This window comes from Ambystoma mexicanum, chromosome 1q (genome assembly GCF_040938575.1).
Source record: "Ambystoma mexicanum isolate Mex_15411 chromosome 1q, UKY_AmexF1_1, whole genome shotgun sequence".
Lineage (NCBI taxonomy): Eukaryota > Metazoa > Chordata > Amphibia > Caudata > Ambystomatidae > Ambystoma > Ambystoma mexicanum.
In genome coordinates, this window is record NC_090922.1 from 791,600,878 (window position 1) to 791,628,618 (window position 27,741).

The 27,741-nt window shown below is 49.2% G+C and overlaps 1 protein-coding gene across 4 annotated transcripts in view; it reads right to left on the reverse strand.

Moving 5' to 3' along the window:
- The window catches only part of TPR (translocated promoter region, nuclear basket protein), a 2,097,972-nt gene that overhangs the window by 1,847,411 nt on the left and 222,820 nt on the right, over positions 1-27,741 (reverse strand). The window lies entirely within an intron of this gene.

Here is a 27,741-nt window from a genome sequence, read left to right on the forward strand (position 1 = left end):
CCATGCTGTCCTGGCATCCTCTCTTCATGCAAACTAATTTTGAAGGATTTTACCCAGGCCGACAGACTTGATAACGGTAGTCTTCAGGTTATTGTTTTTAGAGCCATTTAATGAACTAATTGAAACCGGCTTCATTAAGAAATTTGGTATGCTTTAAATAGGGGCCGACATAAGGATGGTCGGGGCATACAGCCTACAGAACCATTTATGTACTTTCAAACCATTCTACAGACTCAGGAATACTGAGCAGGTTAAACATTTACCTGTTCATAAAAAAGGCCAAACAAGACCAATCACAATATGGCAGTCATCAGAAATATGATTACAGTATGTAATATGTCTGATGCTTGTGAACCTATTTAGAATCACATGCTGTTCATAGACTAGTGAGCAGTACCAGGAGATGGTGGGAGGTGCTACTGATCAAAGTAGTCTTAGCACTGCCCGTCCCACCTAAGAATCAGACTTAGAGTGATTATCTAAGCAGTAATGTTGAGTGAAAGTGTGAACAGAATTCCAGGTAGCTGCCTTGCAAATAGAATGTAGAGGAACACTTGCAATAAAGGCTATAGTAGATTCTGTGCTTCGAGAAGTGAGCTCTAGGCGTAAAGTGTACATCACTTTACAAGAATCTGACAGTGTGATGCATTAAACAATGCATTTAGAAATTCATGATTTGGAGACAGGGCCAGCGGCAAAATAGATAAACAATTGACCCGTCTTTTAGTGGTTTTGACTTTTCAAGGTGATATACCACTGCTCTACTAACATCTAGTGTATGGAGGTTTCCTTCAACTGAGTTGGTGGGATTCTGAAAGAAAGTTTGAAGTTCGATGGATAACCATTTTGTGTTACCCTTTCTACAATTAATGGCTGGTGGCAGTGGTTTACTTTTTTGTACCATTGTGTTTCTACCACGGGACTGCAATTGCAGCTGCAGTAAAGCGGGAGGACTTCTGGGGACTCCTGCACTGCAATTAGATGGTTACCGCTCGCAACCGGCAAACTTCAAACAATTGCTGTTCGGTGTTTGAGATACTCTACACCTACTGCAAATAGCAACACTGTGGTTCCTGGCTATCAAGAAGGGCTTTCCTTTGCATCTGGGGTCCCGCACTCTGTTGAGGGGGCTCAGGCTCGGTCAGTCCAGCTTCCTGGGAGTCCGGAGGATCTTCCGGGAGCTGTTTGCCAACTTAAAGGAATAGTGCGCTCAGAATTATTGGAAAAAAAAAGATGGCCAATAATCAAAAAAATATCTATTTTTTTTTAAAAGTCCCTATGTAAAGTATTGAGCAAATGAAGCTCAAACTTTAAAATGGGAAGCACTAGGAGGCATCCATTTTGTGAAATGGATACCGCCTGTGCTTCCCCTTTTGGCACTAATGAAGCAAGAGCCAGCCAGCTGTAGTAAACAAAAGCTACCACTGGGTGGCATTCACTTCATTAGTGCCGAGGACGAAGACCAGAGAGACTCCAGGCAGGAAAGCTGCATCTCGGTAAGTGCCAATTTCTTTTTTTTTTTTTAAATAAGCACTAGCTGCTTCTTTTTTCCTAAGTTTTCCGGGCTGGAGGAGCCCGGAAAACTTAGAAATAAAACTGCAGCTTTTAAAACGTATTTATGTTTGTGGTAGCTTCAGCTTGGAGCCCCGTGAATCTACAGCAAATATAAATACAACGTTGTGTATTTAAAAACGCTGCAGGTTTCTCTTAGTTTCTCGCGCTCTTCCGAGCCGGAGGAGCCCGAGAAAAGTAGAAAGAAAAACCGCAGCCTTTTTGAAACACAACTGCTTTGTGTTTCTGCCTACCGTGGCTATCACTTTGGGTCTCCAAGGCTCCCCCGGGGGAGCCCGGGAGACCCAAAGTGAAAGCCAAGGCAGGCAGAAAACGCGGTTGTGTTTCCATACCACTGTTTCTGCCTGCCTTGGCTTTCACTTTGGGTCCCCGGGGGAGCCCCAAAGTCAAAGCCGCTGCAGGCAGAAACAAAATGCGGGTGTGTGTTGAAATGCTGCAGTGCTTCTCACTGCGACAGCTTTCGCGTGGAGTCTCCTGCGCTCCCCCAACCCTGAGGGAGTCTAGCAGACTCCACGCGAAAGCTGCTGCAGTGAGAAATAAGTTGTATTTGTAAATGCCGCAGTATTTACAAATGCAACATTATTCTGAATGCAGCAGCTTTCCCTTAAGGGTTGGGGGAGCCCAGGACACCACGCAAAAGCCATCGCAGTCAGAACAACGTTGTTGAATTTATGACTTCTGTGGTTTTCCAACCACAGCAATCATAAATACAACATCTTATTTTTAATTGACATGCCTCAGATTTTTGCCTTCATTTTAGGTTTGCTGTGCTCCCCTGGGCTTGGGGAGCACCCAAAAACGTGAAGTGAAAGCAAAGGCAGCCTTAGCTCTGCTCTGGCTGCAGTAAGAAAAAGATCCCAGTAGGGGGCTTTTGCTGCTTTAGTGCCGCCAGGGCAGAGCTGAGGAGGCTGCCTGAAATCGCAAAATGGATGCTCCCATGTAAACGCTTTGAGCCTCGTTTGCTCAAAGTGTTTACATCGGAACTTTCATTCAAAATATGGCTAAACTATGTTTTAGACTATTGGCCATCAATTTAGCAAATATTTCTGAGCGTACTATTCCTTTAAAAGCAATGCACACAAAATGGTGTTCCTCTCCCTGGCTATCCGGTTCCAGCAGGAACTGCAGTGGATACTCGACCAGCCTTGAGGGGATGCCCAGGTGGCGCACTTTGGAGTTGATTGGTCCCACCACCTCAAAGGGAGAAGTCGCCCTTGCAGGGGCTTCTCTGTCAATACAAATTTGGAGTTCCAGCACAGCAGCAGGGCTTCACTGGGCAAACAAACGGTCCAGGAGTTGCAGCAGGCGTTGTCTTAAGTTCTCTTCAGATTCCTTCGTCCAGTGGTCGACGCTGCTTTCCAAGCCAAAAAGCCTCACCTTTTATGCAGCCTGCTCAGATTCATTCCATCCTAGCTATCACCCAGCAGGGTGGCAGTCCTTGCCAGACAGCCCAGCGAACAATCACTTAAGAGTGCATTCCTGTGTCCTAGGTGACTAAGCACAAAGTTTTGGGCTTCCTGCCCCCTGCCCCCACCAGACACCCTGGAGCCAGAGGCGGGCTTCACTAGTGAATCCCAGCAAAGGCAAAATGAACAAAGGGACCAAACTTGGTTTGGCAGGCACAGTAAATCTCAAGAAGGACCTTTCCACAAAAAGATGGTAAAAAAAAAAAAGAATACCAGGCCATTTTGACAAAAATTGCACCATTGGGTGCTTCACTATGGCTGCGAAATCCCATAATGGTAGTAAAAAGTAAACCACTGCCACCAGCCATTCAGTGAGGAAAGCGTAACATCAAAATGTTAAATCATAAGCTAGACCAAGGGGATACTAACCCCTCCCACACCCTATTTAAGAGTGTGCTGAGTCTAGAAAGTAACAGAAGTAAAGTCAATTTTAAATGAGTGCTCTGGGAAACAGTAGTTTATCCCAGAGACGGTATTTAAACATTTGGGAAATCTGAAAGACTTCCCTGTGTCACTGCACTGAAGTTGCTGTGACAATGTAAAAGATTATGCCTATGGAGTTTTGTCAGACTGCACAACCAGAGGAAACAGTGTATAAAAATAACATTAAAACACGAGTAGGAAAAAAGGGCCTCTTTCCAGGGTAAAAAATCCAGCAAAGCTGCTGGGGGTCTCCAAGGTAGAAGGAATTTGCACATTGAGAATTCTCACTAACAGTGCCCAAAACGCCCTGTGCGAGTGACAGCTAGGCTGTGAATGAATGGGCGTAATCTGGGCATTTGGTGATATTCTGAATTGATGTCTGGATGATCGCATTCTGCAAAAACGCAGAGTAGAATATGTTCTTGCAAGCTCCACTAATGTGCTATGGGTAGGAGCAAGTCTCCCAGAAGATGGTGTTCCCTGGAACATGTGATAGTAGGAACATATGTTTGAGTGCCCACTTCCAAATACTCAGCGACAGTTTGGATAGCCCTGCAGAGTGAGTGAAGCCGGTTTGTTCAAATGTTATGGTGCTGTCTGAGATGGCAAGAACTGTAATCCCCTGCACGCGTTTTAAGAAGGCTTTCAGTGCTTTGAACACAGCCAGTAGTTCCAACAGATTGATAGGTTTGGCTACTACCGACAGATCACATGCCATGCGCTGTCGTAGGGGGTGTGCCCCACCCTGACAGATGAGTCCATGGTGAGAGTGGCTTCTACTGCTGGGGTGGCGACGGATTTACCAGTTGGTAGGTTTTCCTTTGACAACTGCTGCAGTGACTGAATGAGGGCTGGTGATACAACTACTAGATCATCCCACTGACTACTTGCATTACACTATTGGCTTGAGAGCCACTCCTGCATGGAGTGCATGCTCAGACAGGCATGTGAAACTGTAGGCAGTATTCTTGGTTGGTGGTTGTGATGCTGGAAATGTATCAGAGGGACAGGGCCTCTGAATCCTTGTCCTTTTCTGCCTTTTATCGTGTGTTCTGTTATGTTTTCTGCCCAGGAATCCATTTGGGACTCCTGGCAGTGCAGCTCTCTCTTTTGGTTTGGTGAACAGACCCCTGGGATACCCTTATGGCACCCATGGGTGGGGGGTACAACCCTGTGCCCCTAGTGTATGTTTTTGGGCACCTGTGGGTGGCCCACAGAGCAGGGTATGGGCTGGTGGCAGCTCCATGCTGAATTGGACAGGTGCTCTGGGTGTCCTCCATTTTGGGATACCCAGGCCCTGCCATTGGGATCAGTTGATTCCTGATAGAAACAAGATGGCCCCTGTGGCCTCTTGCTTTCTATTGCCTGTTGTCTTGTTTTCCCAAAGTCCTGGGATGCCCTGACTCTGTCCCTTCCCCCTGACTGGCTGTTGGGTGGAAGTTCCATATATGGTGTTGTTGTGAAGGCCCAGCTAGACTGACTGGAGCCTTCCCTTTGACTGTATGTTGTGGGTACCTCCTGTGGGTGGGACCTGGGTGAATGGAGTGTGTGACCAATATACACTCCTTGTTGTGGTTGTCTGGTTTCTGGCATGAGAGACAAAGACTGAGACAGCCCTGCCCGAAACTGGCCTGAATGCAGTGTGTAGTGTTGAATGGCTGGGTACTTGTCCCAATCCACATTCCTTGTTGTGAGTGTCTGAAAGGGAGGAGTGTGGCCTGAATGCACTGTGTGCCTGATTGGCTGACTGACTGCATGAATGCCCTTCTGTGTGATTGGCTGCTGTGTGTGTGCCAGCAGTGTGGATGAGAGACAGAATAGTATATCTGGGGACCTCTCACCACTGGAAATTGTTCAGAAGCATTCAGAAGCTGAGTCTCCACTCAAGAGTAACTGGATTTGCTGATCCTCGACGTCCAGCTGGAAGAAGAAGACTTGCTGTGGCATTTGCTTCGACGGAACTGAAGGTTGTCGAAATCGTCGAGGACTGACCCGAGAGAGGACCTGGTAAGGCGCCCTCTTCCCGTGCTCCGAGGGACCATCGAGCACCGCTGAATCTTCGCCGAAGCGCCCTGGAAGTCAGACCCCCGAAAGGCTGCCGACCCGAGACGGGACCGCCGAGGAGATCGAAGTGAAGCACCCGGACATCGACGCCGTCGAAGTCCATTGCCGTCGACCAGGGTTCGCAGGTCTGTGTAACCGCTGGAGGCCCGTCGAAGTTGTGTTGCCCAGCCGTGGGAACCACTTGACGCCGTGCCGCCGACGACCGGAGCCGTCCGCTCCTTGCCTAAAAACATTCAATCGAAGGACTCTCTCGACCGCATCGTCGACCGCTTATCCTGCCGGAGAAAGTCGAGGACGACCAACGCGCCGAGGAGAAACCTGCCGGTGGGTTTCCCGCCACCCGACGACCCCAAAGACTCGGACGACTCGACGCCCTTGCTGGGCTCCCGTCTCTACAATCTTTGCGGTCCAGAACTATTGTCATCGAGGTGCCCCGCACACCTCCGCCTTGCAGGACGCCGACGCCCCGACGCCGACGAGCACCGCTCGGACGGAGCTGCCGCCTCTTCGACAACGTTCGGCCTCGTTCGTCGACGGACGTTCGACGCCCCGTGCCTCCCGCCTGAAAAGGAAGGCATTCAAGAAGGGCCGTCGATTCCCCGTCGCCGAACAGCGAGTCCCTCGACGCTTGTCGACGCCTTTTCGAGGAACTCGACTCCACCAGGTACATTGGGGGGGTAAAAACATTATAGGAGAGAAATAGACTATTGAACAATATCTGGACTGGGCTGGTGTTATATCTCTTTATTTTGCAGGTTGCCCAGGTGGGGGGATCTCCACACAGAACTGTGTCCAGTAGCAAGGGCCAGTATTCTGCCTATTGTTTCAACCCTCTGTTATCTCTCCTCTCTCTATTGCTGGTTTCCTTCTTATTGATCTGTGTGCCATTTCTACAGTATTGTGAATGCACTTTAATGAGGTCTAATATTAGTGGTACCACTTTAGAATTGTAGATATTTACCATTGCTGATTTTCCTGAGCACAAAGTGCGTTATTGTGATAAGTGTACATAACCCTTGAATATTAATTATATAAAGACTGTGTTTTCAGTAATACAGTGTGTGGACATTCCTTTGTGGGGGCTTGGGGATACACTGTACTTAAGAACCAGCCTGCATCACCTCCTGAGAAGCTAGGCCTTGATTGCTCGCCCATCGCTACCGTATTAGAGAATCTTGGCTGGGGTCCTCTGTGCCTCCCCTCTACCATATAGAGAGCAGAAGTACAGACCCCCCCACCGGTCGTCTTTACAAAGCTGGTGGCAGCGGTGGGATGCTTATGGTTTTAAGACTCAGTGTATAACCGTGCCACTTACAAAATATCCGCACTTTTATTAGATTAAGGTTCGGGTGTGTTCCAAATAACTGCATTACAAGCAATGGAGTCCATTGCAAATGGTAAATTGACTCGGATGAGCTTAGAGGCTCTCCAGAGTGCTTGTGAAGCCAGGGAGTTGGACTTTGTGGATAAGTCTAGGGCTGAGCTGATAGCTGCCCTGGTGGACTACCAGACTGATGGTGAAACCCTTGATGAAGGGGGGGATGCAACCAGTGAGGACTCTGCCCCTGGGGTTGTCGCTGAATCTGTTTCTGGGAATGCCACCATTCCTGCTGCCTCTGTTCCAAACCCCAGCAATTCCATGGAACTTGAGTTATTAAGGATGAAATTGGCCTTTGAATATCGCAAGTTGGAAATAGAAGCTGAGCTTAAGAAAGAGGAGCTGGCACAGCAAGTGGAACTCAAGAATAGGGATCTTGCGCTCAAAGACAAGGACACTGAATGTCAGAGAATCCAGCTAGAGAGAGCTAGAGTGGAGACTTCAGCTAGACCAATTGAGAGTGGCAGGTCCCCAGCCACCAAGTTTATGAAAGATTTGGTTGGTGTGTTTGTGGAGGGTTCAGATATCCTCCAATGGATTGAAGCGTTTGAAATGGCTTGTGCAATTCATGATGTAGATAAAAGAGATTGGGCTAAGTGTTTGTTAAGCAGAGTGCCTCAAACTGGATATGACTGTATTCTGAAGCTGAGTGTGGAAGAAAGGGGTCAGTATGAGTGTATGAAGTCTGCTTTGATTGCCAAGTTTGGCAAGACACCTGCCCAATACCTTAAAAGGTTCAGGGAATTTAAGAAAAGAGAGAATGTGTCTTGGGTTGACTGGGTGAGTACTGCGCACATGAACATGATGGGGTGGATTGATGGATACAAGGTGAAGACTTTTGTTGAGTTGTCCCACCTCTTGTTTTTTGAGCATTTTTCTGAAGCCTGTTCACCAGAGCTGCGTCAGTATGTGGCTGACCAGAACATTTTGGACCCCTTTAAGCTGGCTAGGTTGGCTGACAAGTGGGTCTCCCACCGGGTGTCCCCTAAGGACTCCAGTGGGAAGGACAAGGACAAAGAAAAGGGGGCCTCTCAGAAAGCTGAGGAGTCCCAAAAGCAGTCACAGTCGGGTAAACCAAAACCTTCCTCTCCTAAGACCCAAAAATCTAGTGGGGATAAGTCCTCTGTGGGTGGGAATAAGAGTAGTGGTCCACCTGCTGCAAAGCAGGCTCCCAGTGGTTCCAGTACCGTACCCCGCACTCCTGGCACTTGTTGGGATTGTGGGGCTCTGGATCACAAAAGGGGTGACCCCAAGTGTAAAGGTAAGGCACTTGGAGTACAGGCTGTCAGCCTGACCTACCCTTACCCCGTGTCTGAGGTGGAGGCCACTGTCCTCCCCTCCTCTACAGGAATCACATTTGGTGCTCCAGTAGAGATTTCCTTAGTGTCCCTTGGGGCCTGGGACCAGTACGCAGAAGTACTGGCGACTATCCCACAGAACACCCGTAGATTTTTGAGAAGTGTCCTCTTGAATGGCCAGCCTTCTACTGGTTTGAGAGACACTGGGGCAAGCATGACAGTGGTGGACAGGACCCTGCTCAAGCCAGAGGACTATGTAGGTGCTCCTCTGAGAACCACCAGGTTAGCTGGTGGGCCTCCCAAATTATCGCCTGTAGCCCTAGTCACACTCATGATTGGAGACAAGACAGCAAAGCTTCCTGTCCTGGTTCAGGACAATGTCCCTGCTAACATTCTGTTAGGAAATGATCTAGTAGAGTTGGGGTTGATCTCGGATGGTCTTCCCATGACTGCTGCTGCAGTCACTAGGTCACAGGTGACACCGGGTCTGGCTGTGAGTCAGGTATCCGAGCCAAAGGCGAGGCCTAAGGCAAGAAGAAGGAAGACCAAGAAGGCCACCTCTGTGGAGGGAACACCTTCTCTTCCTGCTGTTCCGACAGCACCCAATGGGATCCATGCTCCGGACGGGCTGGGTCCAGCGGAAAACCCAAACTCAACTCCTGTGGGAGAAGAGACAGAAGACTCTCCTGTGGGAGAGGTTCTCAACCCGGAGGATCATCCCGACCTTCAATGCTTGTTAGCTGAAGGGGGACCCTCCCGGGCAGACTTCTGTAAGGGACAGAGAGAGTGCCACTCTCTCGAGGGCCTGAGGAAACAGGCCCTGTCCCAGGCACAAGGTGAAGTGCCTAGGACATTCAAGATTTATTGGGAGGGTGAGCTCCTTGTTAGTGAGCCCACTAAGCCCGAACCTGGTGCCCGCAAGAGGTTGGTGGTACCCCAGGTTTACAGGCCCTTCCTACTGCAGTTGGCGCATGAGGTGCCCTTGGCTGGTCATCTTGGGACCAAGAAGACTAAGCAGAGGCTCTCTGCCCATTTCTACTGGCCACGGATGGGAGTAGAGGTGGAGTCCCACTGCAGGACCTGCCCAACTTGTCAGTTGTCTGGCAAGACTGGAGGCAGGGTCATTGCCCCACTGCAGCCATTACCAGTGGTTGGCACACCATTTGAGAGGGTGGGCATCGACATCGTCGGTCCCCTTGACCCTCCCACTTCAGGTGGACATCGGTTCATCCTGGTCTTGGTAGATCATGCCACCAGGTACCCTGAGGCAATACCCCTTCGGACTGTTACTGCCAAGGTGGTTGCCAGGGCTCTCCTGGGCATTTTCACCCGTGTTGGATTCCCCAAGGAGGTTGTCTCTGACCGAGGATCCAACTTCATGTCTAGTTACATGAAAACCATGTGGAAAGAGTGCGGGGTAACCTACAAGTTCTCCACCTCTTACCACCCCCAGACCAATGGTCTGGTTGAGAGATTTAATAAAACTCTCAAGGGCATGCTAGGTGCTTTGGAAGAGCCCCTAAGGAGGAAATGGGATCTCCTCCTGCCATGCCTGCTGTTTGCTTACAGAGAAGTACCTCAAGAGGGTGTTGGGTTCAGCCCCTTTGAGTTACTCTTTGGACATCCCGTGAGGGGGCCCCTCGCCTTGATCCGAGAAGGCTTGGAAGCCACCCCTCCAGGTCCCGCCAAGCAAGTGGGGGACTATGTGTTAGGCCTCAGGCGGAGGATGACACAAATGATGGGTCAGGCAACAGCAAATCTCCAGGCCAGCCAGGAATTGAATAAGTACTGGCATGACCTGAAAGCTTCGCAAGTGGATTGGACTCCGGGACAGGAAATCCTTGTGATGGAGCCTACCAAGCCTAGAGCTTTGGCAGACAAGTGGACTGGACCCTTCAGGATCATCTCCAAGATGGGCGAAGTCAATTATCTGGTGGACATGGGAGCCTCTGGGGTAGCCCCCCAGGTATTCCATGTCAACAGGCTCAAGCCTTTCCACAGGCGAGCAGAGGTCTCATGTCTCTTGCTAGCTTCAGGGCAAGAAGAGGATGAGAGTGAGCCCCTTCCTGATTTGCTGCATAGCAACCCTCAGGATGGCTCAGTGGAGGGAGTACAACTCTCTCCCGATTTGACAACAGAGCAGCAGAGGGCCTGCCGGGCTTTGCTCCAGCAGTATGCCCCTCTGTTTTCACTGACACCGGGCCTTACACCGTGGTGTAAGCACGAAATTGACACTGGTGACAGTGTGCCTGTCAAAAGCAGGAGCTATCGTATGTCAGATACCGTCAAAAACCACATCCAGGCTGAGGTCGCCAAGATGTTGGATCTGGGTGTTATTGAACCCTCCACCAGTCCCTGGTCCAGTCCAGTGGTCCTTGTCCCCAAGGCAAGTTCCCCGGCGGGTACCAAGGATTGGAGGTTCTGTGTGGACTACCGAGGAGTCAATGCCGTCACCAAAACTGACGCGCACCCATTGCCCAGGGCTGATGAGCTCGTGGACACGATAGGTGCTGCCAAATTTGTGAGCACCTTTGACCTTACCTCAGGCTATTGGCAAATAGCTCTGACGGACCATGCCAAGGAAAAGACGGCATTCTCCACACCTGAGGGACTCTACCAGTTTAGGGTCATGCCCTTTGGGTTGAAGAATGCCCCTGCCACCTTCCAGAGATTGGTCAACCATGCGCTCAGTGGGCTGGAAGCCTTTTGTGTGGCTTACTTAGACGACATTGCCGTCTACAGTTCCACCTGGGAAGAGCATTTGACACATCTGGATAAGGTGTTGCAGGCCTTGAAAAGGGCTAACCTCACTATCAAGGCCACCAAGTGCCAGATAGCTCAGGGGAAAGTTACCTATCTTGGTCATGAGGTAGGAGGGGGTCAAATCCAACCTCTCTCCAGTAAAGTACAGGACGTACAGAACTGGGAGACTCCCACTACTCAAACCCAGGTGAGAGCCTTTTTGGGCCTCACTGGGTACTATCGCAATTTCATGGCAGACTATGGAACCATAGCTGCACCCCTGACAGCTCTAACTTCACCCAAACAGCCTAGGAAGGTTAATTGGACTGAAGACTGTCAGAGGGCCTTTGATGGCTTGAAAGAAAGTCTGTGTAGGGCACCTGTGTTGAGTGCGCCTGACTACAGCCGACCCTTTATCGTCCAGACGGATGCCTGCGACACCGGAATTGGAGCTGTCTTGTCCCAGTTAGATGACAAAGGGAGAGAACATCCTATCATATTCATCAGTAGACAACTCAAGGGTAGAGAACTTAGGTGGGCTACTGTTGAAAAGGAATGTTTTAGTATAGTTTGGAGCCTTAGGCGTTTTAGGCCCTACCTTACGGGGTCTACCTTCAAGGTCCAAACAGATCATAAGCCCCTGAAGTGGCTTATGCAGATGAAGGGTGAGAACCCGAAATTGCTCAGGTGGTCCATTAGCCTGCAAGGGCTAGACTTCACCATAGAGCACAGACCAGGGAAAAGTCACGATAATGCAGATGGCCTTTCCAGAAGGTATGTTGACCGTCTGGATGAGGGTGTCTATCCCGTGGGAGATTAGACACCCTCCACCTCAGTCTGGGGGGGGCGACTGTGATGCTGGAAATGTATCAGAGGGACAGGGCCTCTGAATCCTTGTCCTTTTCTGCCTTTTATCGTGTGTTCTGTTATGTTTTCTGCCCAGGAATCCATTTGGGACTCCTGGCAGTGCAGCTCTCTCTTTTGGTTTGGTGAACAGACCCCTGGGATACCCTTATGGCACCCATGGGTGGGGGGTACAACCCTGTGCCCCTAGTGTATGTTTTTGGGCACCTGTGGGTGGCCCACAGAGCAGGGTATGGGCTGGTGGCAGCTCCATGCTGAATTGGACAGGTGCTCTGGGTGTCCTCCATTTTGGGATACCCAGGCCCTGCCATTGGGATCAGTTGATTCCTGATAGAAACAAGATGGCCCCTGTGGCCTCTTGCTTTCTATTGCCTGTTGTCTTGTTTTCCCAAAGTCCTGGGATGCCCTGACTCTGTCCCTTCCCCCTGACTGGCTGTTGGGTGGAAGTTCCATATATGGTGTTGTTGTGAAGGCCCAGCTAGACTGACTGGAGCCTTCCCTTTGACTGTATGTTGTGGGTACCTCCTGTGGGTGGGACCTGGGTGAATGGAGTGTGTGACCAATATACACTCCTTGTTGTGGTTGTCTGGTTTCTGGCATGAGAGACAAAGACTGAGACAGCCCTGCCCGAAACTGGCCTGAATGCAGTGTGTAGTGTTGAATGGCTGGGTACTTGTCCCAATCCACATTCCTTGTTGTGAGTGTCTGAAAGGGAGGAGTGTGGCCTGAATGCACTGTGTGCCTGATTGGCTGACTGACTGCATGAATGCCCTTCTGTGTGATTGGCTGCTGTGTGTGTGCCAGCAGTGTGGATGAGAGACAGAATAGTATATCTGGGGACCTCTCACCACTGGAAATTGTTCAGAAGCATTCAGAAGCTGAGTCTCCACTCAAGAGTAACTGGATTTGCTGATCCTCGACGTCCAGCTGGAAGAAGAAGACTTGCTGTGGCATTTGCTTCGACGGAACTGAAGGTTGTCGAAATCGTCGAGGACTGACCCGAGAGAGGACCTGGTAAGGCGCCCTCTTCCCGTGCTCCGAGGGACCATCGAGCACCGCTGAATCTTCGCCGAAGCGCCCTGGAAGTCAGACCCCCGAAAGGCTGCCGACCCGAGACGGGACCGCCGAGGAGATCGAAGTGAAGCACCCGGACATCGACGCCGTCGAAGTCCATTGCCGTCGACCAGGGTTCGCAGGTCTGTGTAACCGCTGGAGGCCCGTCGAAGTTGTGTTGCCCAGCCGTGGGAACCACTTGACGCCGTGCCGCCGACGACCGGAGCCGTCCGCTCCTTGCCTAAAAACATTCAATCGAAGGACTCTCTCGACCGCATCGTCGACCGCTTATCCTGCCGGAGAAAGTCGAGGACGACCAACGCGCCGAGGAGAAACCTGCCGGTGGGTTTCCCGCCACCCGACGACCCCAAAGACTCGGACGACTCGACGCCCTTGCTGGGCTCCCGTCTCTACAATCTTTGCGGTCCAGAACTATTGTCATCGAGGTGCCCCGCACACCTCCGCCTTGCAGGACGCCGACGCCCCGACGCCGACGAGCACCGCTCGGACGGAGCTGCCGCCTCTTCGACAACGTTCGGCCTCGTTCGTCGACGGACGTTCGACGCCCCGTGCCTCCCGCCTGAAAAGGAAGGCATTCAAGAAGGGCCGTCGATTCCCCGTCGCCGAACAGCGAGTCCCTCGACGCTTGTCGACGCCTTTTCGAGGAACTCGACTCCACCAGGTACATTGGGGGGGTAAAAACATTATAGGAGAGAAATAGACTATTGAACAATATCTGGACTGGGCTGGTGTTATATCTCTTTATTTTGCAGGTTGCCCAGGTGGGGGGATCTCCACACAGAACTGTGTCCAGTAGCAAGGGCCAGTATTCTGCCTATTGTTTCAACCCTCTGTTATCTCTCCTCTCTCTATTGCTGGTTTCCTTCTTATTGATCTGTGTGCCATTTCTACAGTATTGTGAATGCACTTTAATGAGGTCTAATATTAGTGGTACCACTTTAGAATTGTAGATATTTACCATTGCTGATTTTCCTGAGCACAAAGTGCGTTATTGTGATAAGTGTACATAACCCTTGAATATTAATTATATAAAGACTGTGTTTTCAGTAATACAGTGTGTGGACATTCCTTTGTGGGGGCTTGGGGATACACTGTACTTAAGAACCAGCCTGCATCACCTCCTGAGAAGCTAGGCCTTGATTGCTCGCCCATCGCTACCGTATTAGAGAATCTTGGCTGGGGTCCTCTGTGCCTCCCCTCTACCATATAGAGAGCAGAAGTACAGACCCCCCCACCGGTCGTCTTTACAGTGGTATTTGTGTTATTTTGTGGTATATTGCTGAGCCTAACTTTTGAGTGCTGCCTGATAATTGTTCTTCTACACTGATCACCAACGATAAGTAAATACTGGACTTGATACACTGTAGACAGTGAACTTCTCTTCACAGTATTTGATTTACAATACCACAGTAGGTCCTTTTGGCTTACATCTCAGAAAACATTTACCATGCAAGTTAAACACAAACATTCACAACACAGCCCTTCTGAAACCCAGTGTACAATAACCAGTGCCCCCCCGTTTCACCATCACAGATCAAACATGCAATAAATATTCTGAGATGATTCAACTTTTTAGTTTTATCAGAAGTTATTAGTATGCAAGATACAGGCTTCACATACAATGCAAAATGTTCACTTGTACCTTGCATCAGGGAATCGACAATAAACATTTCTAAGTGCAATTCGCTTGCGATTATTTCTCTCTGCAATAAAAGGGCCTTGCTATGCTAGATTTCAAAGTGTTCTTCATTTATAAATGAGCCTTCAGGATAGTATTTTGGTAACTAGCCAGCGCTCTGTGGGAACTGACCTTGAGCTTCCACTTCTATTACATTGGAATATTGCTGCATGAATCAAAAAAAGTTATGCACGTTTGATTCACTGTACGTCACCTAAAAATGATCCCCATCTGACAAGTTTGTGACATTCACCGCACATTGTCCAATAATAATCATTCACACATTATAACACTCAGTTAACTGAACTCACCAAGGATTGTCTAAGTGTGTGTCCCGAACTACCAGAACCCTCGTCTAGCTGCCAGACAGTTTAGAAACAGCACACGGAATCTCCCCCCCCCCCCCCCCCCCATCAGTGCCTGCCTGCACATCTCCCCAGGATCAGCAAAACAGAGACAGCTGCCAGCCAGGAACCCGAAGACAGAGAGAGAGAGTCTTCCTCCCTCCTGCCAGGCTTTTTAAACACTGCGAGCTAAGCCTGCCCACTATATAGGTCCTACTTCTACAGCGGCAAGGCGCTGGCCTTGGAAGCAAGACCATGCAGAGCAACAGAGGTTCGACACCCAGAAATGCACTTAGAAACCAAACTTTAGTACAGTATTAGGCACGTTATAAAAAATAAAACAAAATAGACTTTTCCTGCCTGTATGATGTGTCATTCAAAATCACCTCCCTTTTTGTTAATCAGGTTTGACATGTGTTTGCAGGACATGGTTCTAACACAGGGTACATGTTAGGTCCTTTTTGGGTACAAGGAAGTATATTGAATCAATGGTTACATGAAGATGAGGGATGACCTTGATCGCTCCCTTTTGAAGTAGGAGATGGACGTCTAGCAGGATCTGTAGATGTTCTGTCGACAGTCGGTTCTTTAGTGGATGGTAGCTGGGTGGTTGCAGGAATTCTATGCAGTAACCGTGCGTGACTGTCTCGAGGACCCACTGATCAAAGTGATGCCCTCCCATGCGCGGGTTAAAGATGTTAATCGTTGCTGCTGCTAAGGGATGGGACCTCTACAGCAAAGTCATTTTTTTTGCCGGGGTTGGGGTGCCTCTGGCTGCAGAGTCTCTCCCTCTACCCTTTCTGCACCGAAATCCCTGCCCTTGGGTGGACTGGAAGCTGCTGAAGTACCCTGTCCAGACAACCAAGGAGCCGCTCCGGTTCCGTTGTTTCCTTGGGAGGAGCGGGAAAGGACCGGCGGGTGTTAAAGGCACCTCATTGGACAAAGGGTTTGGCCAATGTTAAGGCGATTCATCAGTTTTATGCTTAATCCCCTCTCCTAGTGAGACACCCATCACTTTTTGCTGGACTTCAGAACCTTTTTCTTGTTCTGAATGAGGGGAGCCTTTTCCCCCCCTCATTCATTCTTACTGCGAGATGGAACTTTGTTCTTTAGGTTTTACTTGTTTATGGAGTCTTGCTTTCATCCACTTCTCTTAAAGGCATCCGTTACACTTTTGCAGCACACAGAAGCCTCTAGTGTTGCTGGGGACCCTTTGGGTTCTCCTTTTTATATGTTTTTATTTTCCCTAAGAACGACTGTTCTTAAGCAAAGAGGGATATTTTGTATCCTTCCTAAAACTAACATAAGATTACCACACACTACCTTGTGTGGAGTGCAAGAGGGATACCTAGTTCCCTCTTCACCCTGTCCAGTGACCTTATATAGACAGTGACAATCCAAAGTCATGGCTGGTGGCAGTGGACGTGTCCTACCAACTTGGTGCCATTTTCTACCACAAACTCTATTCACAGCCTCAGTTAGGCACCAACGGGTCACCTATGTTCTAACATGGCAGCTTTCTTTTTTCACCATTTCATGTGTGGTTGTCCTTTGTTAGGCCTTCTACCATTCTGGGAGGGGAAGGTCTGAATGTGAGTTTTGACTTCAGGAGGGAACCCTTCATGTCCCCCCCCCCGCCTAGGCTCCAGTATGTGTGAAGGCAGGGGAGGTGTTTGACACTCCGTTAGGGGGATTTTTTTTTTAGTGTTTGATTCCTCCCACCTTAGAGACCCCCAGCTCTTTTGCTGGACTTCGGGCTTTAAGTTTAACACTTGAGTGAGTGAGACCTTTTTCTCACTCGCTCATGTGTTTTTACCCGATTTGTGTTTGTTCACTGTTTTTGGAGTTTGACAAAGTCCATAGGCATCTGCTTTTTGTATGGTGACACAGCACCTTCAGTCACTGAGAAATCCTTTAGATCTCCCATAAGGTTTAAATACCTTTTCTTGTGTGAACTACAGTTCAAGAATAGTAAAGTGAAAAATGACTTTACTTTTCCCATTCTAGGTCCAGTGCTGGGGGGGGAGGGCATTTACCTAGTAGCCCCTTATCCTACATCAAACATTTGTAGGTTACCCTCACAACTTTAAAATGGTTGGTGGCAGTGGTTTGTTTTCCTACCATTGTGCTTTTCTACTACAGGCTGAACCCTCGGCTGCAGTAAAGTACCCATGGGTGACCATTTTGCCCAAATGGTCCAAGTCTTCTTTTTTCAACCATTTTTCTGTAATTGAGTATTTGAGGGTTTTACTCTGTGCATCGAGACAGATTCAAGCCCTTGGTCTTGCTTTTGGTGTGCTTCAGTGGCTCCAGTGTGTCTGGAAGGACAGATTGGGAAGGAGGGTCCCAAAACAACCCTGTCCTTTGTCTCTAGGAATTCCTGATTTCAACCATGGTTCTGGAGTACAGTGCAGTCCCAAACCCCCACAAAGGAATGTCCATACACTATGTTAAGTGATCACATAGTTCTTTATAAAGTTTAATGTGTATATATACACAACCACACTTTGTACGCTGGCAATTCTAATATGTAAATTAAGTACAATGTCTATGTGGTACCACAGTCACTCTTGGCTCCTTTAAAATGCACCAACTTTCAGGACAGCCACCCTGCTTTGCGATTGTCAGACTAATCTGTGCATGAATCAGAGAAACCTGCTTAAAGAGCGAGGGTTTTGGGACTAGAGGCAGAGTCGACCTATGGGAGAAACGCCCAACGAAGAAACCATGAAAGAAGCTTGCTGCATCCTCCTGGACCTTTGAATTGCCCGATGAAGCCCTGCTGCTGTGCTGAGACTTTCTCAGCAAAAGAAGCTCTGGAAGGGATGCCTTCTCCCCTTGGGTTAGTGGGACCCATTAACACAAGCAAGGATAGTTCCAAAGGGTCGACATCACTGTTCGTGTAGTTTTAGGAGAAAACAATCTCAGCCACAACCAAGATTCTCTATAGGGTAGCTACATACGAGCAATCAAGGGTTAAGCTCTCAGGTGATGCAGGCTGGTTCTGGAGTACAGGGTAGTGCAAAACCCCCACAAAGGAATGTCCACACACTATGTTAGGTTATAAAACAGTTCTTTATAAAGTTCAATGTGTATATATACACAACCACACTTTGTACGCTGGCAATTCTAATATGGAAAATATGTACAATGGCTCCTTTACAATGCACCAACTGCTGGCATGTAAATGGCATACAAGTCAACCAGTAATGTGCATCAGCGTCAGACATAGGAAAGTTAGGTTAAACAATGGCAGAATGCTTCTCTTGCTACGAAGACAGCTGTGTGAGGATTTCACCCCCTCCCCCAAACCTGGGAAACCTGTAAATAAACAGCATTAGCAAACCCAGTCCATTAATGTTTAAGATGGTATGGTTTCGTGCTAAGATGTTCTACTTCTCCAATGTACCTGAATTTCACAGAGCTTTCAATGGTTCGTCAAAGGGTCCTTCTTGAGTGGATCCCCTTTAAAGCAGGAGCCACAGGGTCATTGATTCCTTTGAAGAAATATAAACATTTGTCCAGGGAGCAGCTTCAACCTTCACGGTGCTAATAGACGATTGGTTGTGGACATCCTGGGAAGAGGAGGCGTGCGGTTCACCTCTGACAAAGTGTTGCTGCAAAGCAAGCAGATTAAGAATGTAGGCCCAGCAAGGGCGTTGGGTCGTCTAAGTTTGGTGTCGGCGATCAGGACTCGACAACGGCTGGCTTTCAGATCATCAGCGTCTGGACTTCGGGTGGCAGGAAACCCACCAGCGGATTGTCCTCAGTCATTCATTTCGAAAATGTTCTTCGGTAATGCAGTGTTGCGGCTCCGGTCGTTCAGGTAGCAGCAGTCCTCTGAACCACGGTAGACGGTGACGGCGGTCCACATCTCCGGTTGGCAGCTGTTTGGGACTGACTTCTAGGCGCCTTGATGAAGATAATCTTCTGCACGATGTTCCCTCGTAGCATGGGGAGACAAAACAGGTCCTCTTAGATCAGTTCAGATTGGCAAAGGAAAGCAGCAGCAAATCTTCCAGCGGGCTTCAAGGATAAGCAGCTTCAAGTTTCAACTTCTGAACAATTGTGGTGAGAGGTCCTTAGATATACTGTTCTGTCTCCGTCTGCTGAGCCAAGCTCAGGCAGAAAATCATTCAGAATGGTTGCCTGTATGAATGGCCATCAGGCTCATAGTGCATTCAGGCCATTCACTTCCACCTAGACACCCTTTGTTAGGACAGTTTTTCTGACATGCTACCAACTTCGGCAGTACAAGGCAGTACAAGGCTCAACTCTTAGTATAGGGCCGTAACACCCAAGTACACGGTAGCGTAGACAGAGCAGCCAGGCCTATTTTAGGAGGGAGAGAGGGCTGCAGCAGAATCAGTACAAATGAAATTGTAATATAAATGGTCCAAAGAAACACTGTGAAAATAAAGGATTAATTTAAATACAAGTAGGCCCAGATAAATCTAGGGGATAATAAGCACCAACACATATGAAATCACAATTATAAAAACACTATACTTGAAGGTACACAGAGCTAAGTATAAACCTCATTTGAAATACCCAACAGTTCTAGGGAAGTCAAAACCTTTTCATACACATTCAGTGTAGGTCACACCTATTCTTGGGGAGTAAAAACCAATGGTTACTTTCACAATTACGTTCAGTAATACAAGGGCAGTAGACCCTACCAGTTGTACAGTGACAATCAGTCAACTGGACAATAGACTTTGTGAATAGTGGAACACTTATTCCAGGTATAGTAAAAACCTATAACTACTTTTGTGATAAGTTATACTAGGTGAGTAAAACCTAAGGATGTAATATTCAATTACAGGTGCTTTTGAGATCAGTGAAACACAGATTGAGATAAGGAGCAACTCTTGTAACATATTTTTGGGGTGGCACAAAGCCAATTCAAGGTAAGTAAAACCCATTTATCTTTTATATCTCACACGTAGTCCAGGTTAGATCTTTCCCAACTATACAAGTGACTGTAAAACTTAAGGGAACGTTAGAACCACAGACTCTGGGTTAGATAGCACAGGGAAAGTAAGCCCTAACGTTACACTTTACTGAATGACGCAAAGTTGTTCTAGGTAGGCAACAACCTGATACAGACTTATTCTAGACAGGCTAACAGCAAGTCAGGGGAAGCAAGACCCAGTTGGGGACACTCCTACAATTATCCTGCAGGAATAATCTGGTGAAACCAAAGCATTACTTTTGGGAAGAGGCACAACCTAATCACAGGAGTGTAACATACCTTCACATCTACTTTCAATTAGAATGGCAAAACATTTTCCTAAGGAATAAAAGATGTTAAACATACTTTTATGAATAGTGCATCACACATCCAAGTTAAGTAAGAACTTTTGTAACTGTTCACTTCGAGTTAGTTACCAACTCTTTAAAATTAACATTTAAACACCTTATTTTCTTTTCTAGGAAAAAGGCCCTATACCTTAAAAGTATTTCCCTTATTCTTTATTCTTGGAGCATGAGTGTTCTCAGTCAGTGGCGTTTTCGGAGTCCCCAGGTCGATTGGAAGGAATGGCTGCAGCAGGATGCGGTTACACAGCAGGCTCTGTCACTGGAAATAGTCTGCCGCTTTTCCTTCATCATCGTCTTTGGTTCCAGTGGTTCACGTCTCTTCAGCTTCCAGGTTCACAGTATTGAACAGGAACTACAGCACAACTTTTGCATTCTCTCACTGCATTTTACAACAAGGGGCGGTCAGGTTGTCCAATCAGGACAGCCAGCTCCCACTGAGATTTGTCCGCATTCAGGCAAGGAGGAAGTCAAAGGGCTGTGGAGTTTGACTCTTCCCTTGCTTCCTGCCCTCACAGACAGAATGGAGCCTGGGCGGGGAGTCCAGGGGACTCCCGCCGAAGATAAAAACCAAACAAAGGAATTTCCCACCCTGGATGTCAGGGTAAGGAACAAGAAAGGACAAGAAATACTAAAACGGCAAAAAGAAGACTGGGGCCATTTTGGTAAAATGAGCACCCTTAGGTGCCTTTACTGCAGCTATGCACACAGCCCGCGGTAAAGGTGCACCAAATTAATACAAGGTATCACTACCACCAGCCATTGAAGGCAAGCTCGTCCCTGTAACAAAATGTTTAGTTTTAATGTTAAAGGGGATACTGTGATTCTCCCCCAGCACTCCACATAAGCTGGGGTGTGCTGGCTTCACAGGATAACATGTAAAAGGGATCCAAAGATCCTTTCTAACCTTGGGAACTGTAGTTAACTCAAGGTTAGCAAAAGAAGGTTTACAAGGGGAGCCTCTAGGGCACCCCAGCTACAACAGGCACTTGTTGCCAATAAGAGGATAGCTTTAAAAATACACTATGGAGAGTCAACAATCTGACACCCATAAAAAAAAGAAAAAAAAAAGAATTAAAGATACTTTGAGTGTGGAAAAATGTTCCCACTCAATGAGGTATTAAGGAAAAATATCCCACTAGTAAAGCAAAAGGTTGACCCAGGTCAGGAAGATTTACCAGTTCTGTGAAGGCATGTGGATTAGGGCAACCACCCAGCCTTTTAGCATAACACTGCATTCATGTCAGTTTCAGGTAGGGTTGTCTCATTCTTTGCGTCACACAGATACCAGACACCCATAACAAGGAATGCATATTTGTCACACTCCATTCACCCAGGTCCCACCCAACGGGTGAACCCACAACAGTCACTGGGAAGGCTCCAGCCAGTCGGGCCTGGCCTTCCCCACAATACCATATATGGTCCTTCCACCTAACAGCCAGTCAGGGGAAGGGAGAGTCAGGGCTTCCCAGGACTTTGGGGAAACAGGGTAACAGGTTATAGAAACCAAGAGGCCACAGGGGCCATTTTCTCCCCTATCAGGAATCCACTGATTCCTATGGTAGGGCCTGGGTATCGAACATGGAGGATACTCAGAGCACCTGTCAAATCCAACATGGAGCTGCCACTAGCCCATACCCTGCATAGCGGGCCACATACAGGTGCCCAAAAACACACTATGGGTACAAGGTTGTACCACCCCCCTGCCTCCCAACCACGGGTGCCATATGTTCACTACAACCAAAAAGAGGAACAGCTGCACTGCCAGGAGTCCCACATTGACTCCTGTGCAGAAAACACAGAACACCAATAAGGGTGTACAGGACAAGGACATGGACATGGAGGCCCTGTCCTGCCAATGCATTTCCAGCATCACAGTGAAGCTATCCAGTCCCGAGACAGGCAGGCAGAGATCACACACACTAACAGGGTCTGGAGCAGAGCGTCCTCCCTCTCAGCGAAAACTTCATAACCTGGGATTACAATTATCTGTCTACTATCAGGATACCTCATCTTTCAGGGGGAAAATCCCTGCCCCTCCCAGGTTACCAACCACCTGCGGCCGAAGGACAGACAGCAAGCATGGGGAGGCACATAGCGGAAAACTCCAGACAGTGGAAAAAACCAGTTTGTGTCTCGTTCTCAGCACTGTAATGCAACTATCCTTCATAGTGCGCTTTTTTGCTTCGTATAATATTGCAACCATTGCAGAATTCCAGTCTACCTTTTCACTGAGCTCACAAATGTAAACTTTCATTGTGATTTAGAAGTGAATGTCCAAAAAGGCTGTGCACTGGTGCCATGGTTTAGCTCATCTTCACACATGCATTACAAAAAAAAACCTTGAGTGTAGTTGTTACTTGGCTACTTGTATTTACAGATTTCATTTTTAACAGCTCTACGGCTGACATTTACCTCCCTCTTCAGATTACTTGTGTAGTACAGACCTATAACAAAAGGTGGGTCACCCAATACCAAGCAGATATGTGTTGTGTAGTCTGACGGTGTGACTGCATCAATTCTTACCCAACACCTGTCCTTTGACAAAGTGCCTGAATGGAACCAGTTCCGACAAGGAGGGGGGGGGGGGGGGGGGGTCTGGCTGTCCCTCTTGGACAGTCACCCGCACCTTTCTGTAAACTGCAGGGAGAGTTTACAGAGTGCATGGGGAAATCCAAATAAAAGGGGAGGCTCCTGAGGCAGAAGTCAAGTCGACCACTGAAACAGAAGATCCGAAGCTGAAGACGGCCAGAGAGACCTGAAGACCCCTCCAGTAACTGAAGCGACCACTGCTGTCCTGACCCGGTTATCTTAACGACCAAGGAGCTCTGAAGACTCCTTCCCTTTGACTGGTGGTACCAACCAGCCCTGGATAACTGCAGATCGAGCCATCCCCTGAGGTCCTGTGAGCTTCCAGGGCTGGAAATGGTCAATATCAGGGCCCCTCCGACATTTGCAGGGCAACTTCCAAGCGTGAACGAACACTCAAAGCTTTGGTGTGAGCCAGTTGGACCTCCAGAAGCACAATCCAACTCATCCAAGTGCCCTCACCATAAAGCAGGACAGCAGAATCGAGGAAGATAGTGCGGGTGTTAGGTCAAATGTTCATATTTGATGAATCTTACGGGCCTGCGTCAACACCATTTTACTTGGGCTTGGCTATTTTACCTTCTCAAGTGCATGGGAATCTTTTTGCACTCAGACCTAGTATTTTACTCTTTATGGGTCTCGCCATAGCGTATTGTAGAGGAGCCAAGTACCTCTACCGGAAGTCCCGCCCCCATTCTGCCTGTAAATTGGAAACCGGGAATTGCAGCATGCGCAACGCCAGCAATGGTACCTGTACCGTGAAGAGTCCTTGAAACAAGGTATCCATTGAGAAAACCCTCTAGGATGTGTTAAGGATTTCAGTCAAGAGACACTTTGGTCTCGGCCTAGTATGTAGCGCACAACTGAGATGCTTTTCTCCTCATTTTATGCAGATTCAATTGGAGATGGTACACCACTTGTATCACACCCCCACCCCCTTTTCAAAATACCCAGAGTCACAATGGACCATGAACCAGGCTGATTGGTAAAATGCAATATTTATTTATTTTAAAATTCAAAATAAATCATACAATTTTTAATATGGGGGAGCAATTACCAATGGGTGATAATTACAATGAGAATGTAAGCAATGCACTTGTTTTAACCTTCTAGTGGAACGTATACAAACCACCAGGGAATAGGAGCACTTTTTGATTTAGGAAAGTTAGCACCCAAGTTAGGATTTCCCCTGCAATGTTCCCTCAATCCACAAATAATTGAATTCTGAATGGATGAAGACACGGCAGGCAATCGGGAATAAGAAGGCAGAAAACGGAATCCAAATCCAACCTTCCCTCACCAAATAAGAGTGGAAAACGAATCTTATACCCCTTGCAATGTTAAAAAATGATACTCGGAAATGGACAAAAATAATGAAGGAACAAGTTACTTACCTGTAACTGTTGTTCTCCAGCATGGGTCTGGCATGGATTCACATGCTCATGAATATAAGAATACATGGCAGTACACACATGCACAACCACGGGAGGTGGCAAAGGCTCAACATTAAGCATTACATCAAAACTCAACATTAAGCATTTCTTACCTCCTCACCAGGCTCACCTTAAGCGAACAGGTTGCGCAGCACTGCTTGGCCGACCCTGGACTCCTCCCTGGAATCCCGGTCGACGCAGTAGAATCTCATGAAGGTGTGCGTCGACCTCCACGTAGCAGCCCTGCAGATGTCCAGCAGGGGCACACCAGACAAGAACGCCGTGGTAGCAGCGACCGCTCTGGTTGAATGGGCTCTCAGACGGCCGGGCAACAGTCGGTTTACCAACCAATGACAGTGCATGATGCAGCCGGAGAGCCACCTGGAAATGGAAGCCTTAGAGAGAGCCTTCCCTTGGTTCACAGCTCCAAAGATCACAAACAGCTGTGATGTCCTCTGAAAACTTTGTTCGATCCACGTAGAACTTCAGCGCTCTAGCTACATCCAGCGAGTCCAAAGTCCTCTCGGCCGCCGACGAAGGGAAAAAGACTGGTAACACTAAGGGCTCGTTGAGATGGAAGTCCGACGGCACCTTGGGCATGAATGAGGGGTGCGTCCTCAGCACTACCCTTGTATCGTGAAACGTCAGGTATGGAGGCTAGCAGGATAGTGCCTGGATCTCTCCTACGCGTTGTGCGGAGGGGATGGCCACTAAGAATGCTGTTTTCCACGACGAACTTCAAAGGGGCCGAAAGCAATGGCTCGAATGGCAGACCCATGAGCCTGGTCAGCACCATGTTGAGCTCCCACGCCGGGGCTGGTGCCTTCACCAGCGGGAATTATCAAAACAGTCACTTCATAAATTCCTTAATCAGGCGATGAGACCACAGGGATGACCGCCCTGTAGTCCTGGTGTATTGGGAAATCGCTGCCAGGTGTATCTTGATTGAAGCATGAGATAGTCCAGCTTTGGCTAGCGACAGTAGGTACGGCAATACTTGAGGGGCCGTAATTCGCAGAGGGTTAATCTTCTGTGCCCGGCACTAGATAGAGAACCTCTTCCACTTATGCCTGTAGCATTTGAGAGTTGAGGACGTCCTGGCCTTCGCAAGAACCTCTCTGCAGTCGGCCGGGATATCGTATCCTCCAAACTCTAGTGAGTGCTGCAGGAGCCAGGCCTGCAAGTTCAGCGACTCTGGGTCGTGATGAAGAATTGAGCCTCCTTCTCTGGAGGGAAGATCTGCGTCCATCGACAGCTTGACTGGATGGGACGCTGAGCAGTCCAGAAGGTCCGGGAACCAGATCTGTCTCGGCCACACCGGTGCAACGAGGATCATTGCGCACCGGGACCTCTTGAGCTGGTTGATGAGTCGGAGCAGCAACGGCGGGAATGCATATAGGAACAGGCCGTCCCAGTTGCTCCTCGGTTGGGGAAACCTGCTGGCGAACCTCTGGCACTTGGAATTCGTCGCCGTGGTGAACAGGTCAATTTGGGGTTTGCCCCCATCGCTGAAAGAGTCTGTCCACTTGATCCTGGCGCAGTTCCCACTCGTGGCACGAGCGCAGCTCTGCGCTGAGTGAGTCAGCGATTGTGTTTTTTATCCATGCCAGATGAAACGACACCAGAAACATCCCTTGTGCAACGGCCCAATGCCACAGATCCTGGGCTTCCTTGGATAGGGCTGGGGGATCTGGTTCCGCCCTGCTTCCGGATGTAAAACATTGTGGTGGTGTTGTCAGTGAAGATCCTCACTACCTTGCCCTTGAGGGATGGGAGAAAGGACCCGAGGGCCCAGAACACTGCCCGGAGCTCCAGTATGATGTGGAGCGGCTTCTCCGGGAGCCAAAAGCCTCTCGCGCGAAGATCCACCGTCACCTGGTGGGCGGGGGGGGGGGGTCTGAAAGTCTGTTCCTGCCGCCAGATGAGCGTGGGTGCCCCACCACCGGATCGCTCGACGCAAGGTCTCGTTGAGGGATCCTGTCTTCGAAGTTGCCCGTTGCTTGTATCCAGCGGGCATCGAGGAACTTCTGTAGAGGGCGCATCCGAAGCCTGCACAGGCGCACGAGATATATGCAAGAGGACAGCATCCCGTGGAGGGACTCGATGGACCTCACCTTGGCCACGTCTGGCCAGCAGACGCTGCACTTTGCCTAGGATGGCGTTTGTCCTCTCAGACGGTGAGGCCAGACGCGCCACTGTCGAGCTTGGCTCCCAGAAACAGTGCGACTTGCAAGGGGACCAGGTGGGACTTGGGGGCGTTGGAGAACCCCAGGTCCGTGAGTAGCTGGACGGTCTTCGCTGTATGTTCCACGGCGAGCTCCCTTGCGGATGAGCCAATCGTCCAGGTAGGGGTAGACGTGGATCCCTGTAGGCGCAGCCGTGCCGCCATTGGAGCGAGTCACTTGGTGAAAACCCTGGGTGCCGACTTCAGTCCGAACGGGAGGGCCTTGAACTGGTAGTGCCGCCCTTGGACCACGAACCAGAGTCGGTGTCCTTTTAAAATGGGGATGTGAAAGTATGCATCCTCCAAATCCAACGACGACAGGAAATCGCCCTCCTCCAGCTGTCCCAGCACATGCTGGAGGTTGACCATCCGGAACTTCTGTGCCTTGATGTACTTGTTCAGTCGTCGCAGGTCCAGGATGGGTCGCCATCCTCCCGTCTTTCACTAGGAGGTACCTGGAGTATACCGGAGGCCCAGAGCCTCTTCGGTACGAGCTCGATGGCACTCTTGAGGATCGCCCTTACCTCCAACAAGCAGTTGAGGGACGTGATTTTCCTTCCTGACCACGGGTGGTATGCGGGGGCACTTTCTTAGAAATTCGAGGGCGTGCCCCTAGGACAGGGTGTCCAGCACCCAACGGTCTGTGGAGAATAACTCCCACACGTCGACAAACTTCACCAGCCGACCTCCCACTGGGGTGCTCCGGTGGGGGCCCGACGCCACGGTCGGTTCAATCTTGCTTGGAGGACGCTTTGCCGCCTTGGCCTCCCTGGTGACGAAGGCGGGTTCCACCCAACTTGCCTAGTCCTCTATAGGCTTCTTGCAACGAGGAGTGGGCAGCTTGGCAGTACTAGGAGGGCCCTGTCATGATCACTGCTTCAAAGGAGCCAGGATCAGCCCAACGTCCTTGGAAGCAGGCCCCTAATCCTAGGCACCAGCCGGTCCCCACAGGGACCTTTTGGACCTTGTCCTGGCGCCAGTGGCACCAGGCTCATCAGAAGCATCGGTCCCGGCACTGGAAGCGCCGGGCTCATCATTGGTGTGAAGGTGCTTGGGTGGACTTACCTGCGGCAGACCATGCTGCTTACTTACCAGCCTCTTAGAAGCCCTCGGTGAACAGGGACTACTTTCTTACCTGGGTGGGGCAGCTCCACTCCCTGGAACTCTTCTGGAAGCAGGAACTCTTTTCTTACCTAGGCGGGACCGTGGAAGAAGACGCCTCATCACTCCAAGGCTATTTAAACCACACCCGATTGATGAAACGTGCTTCGCG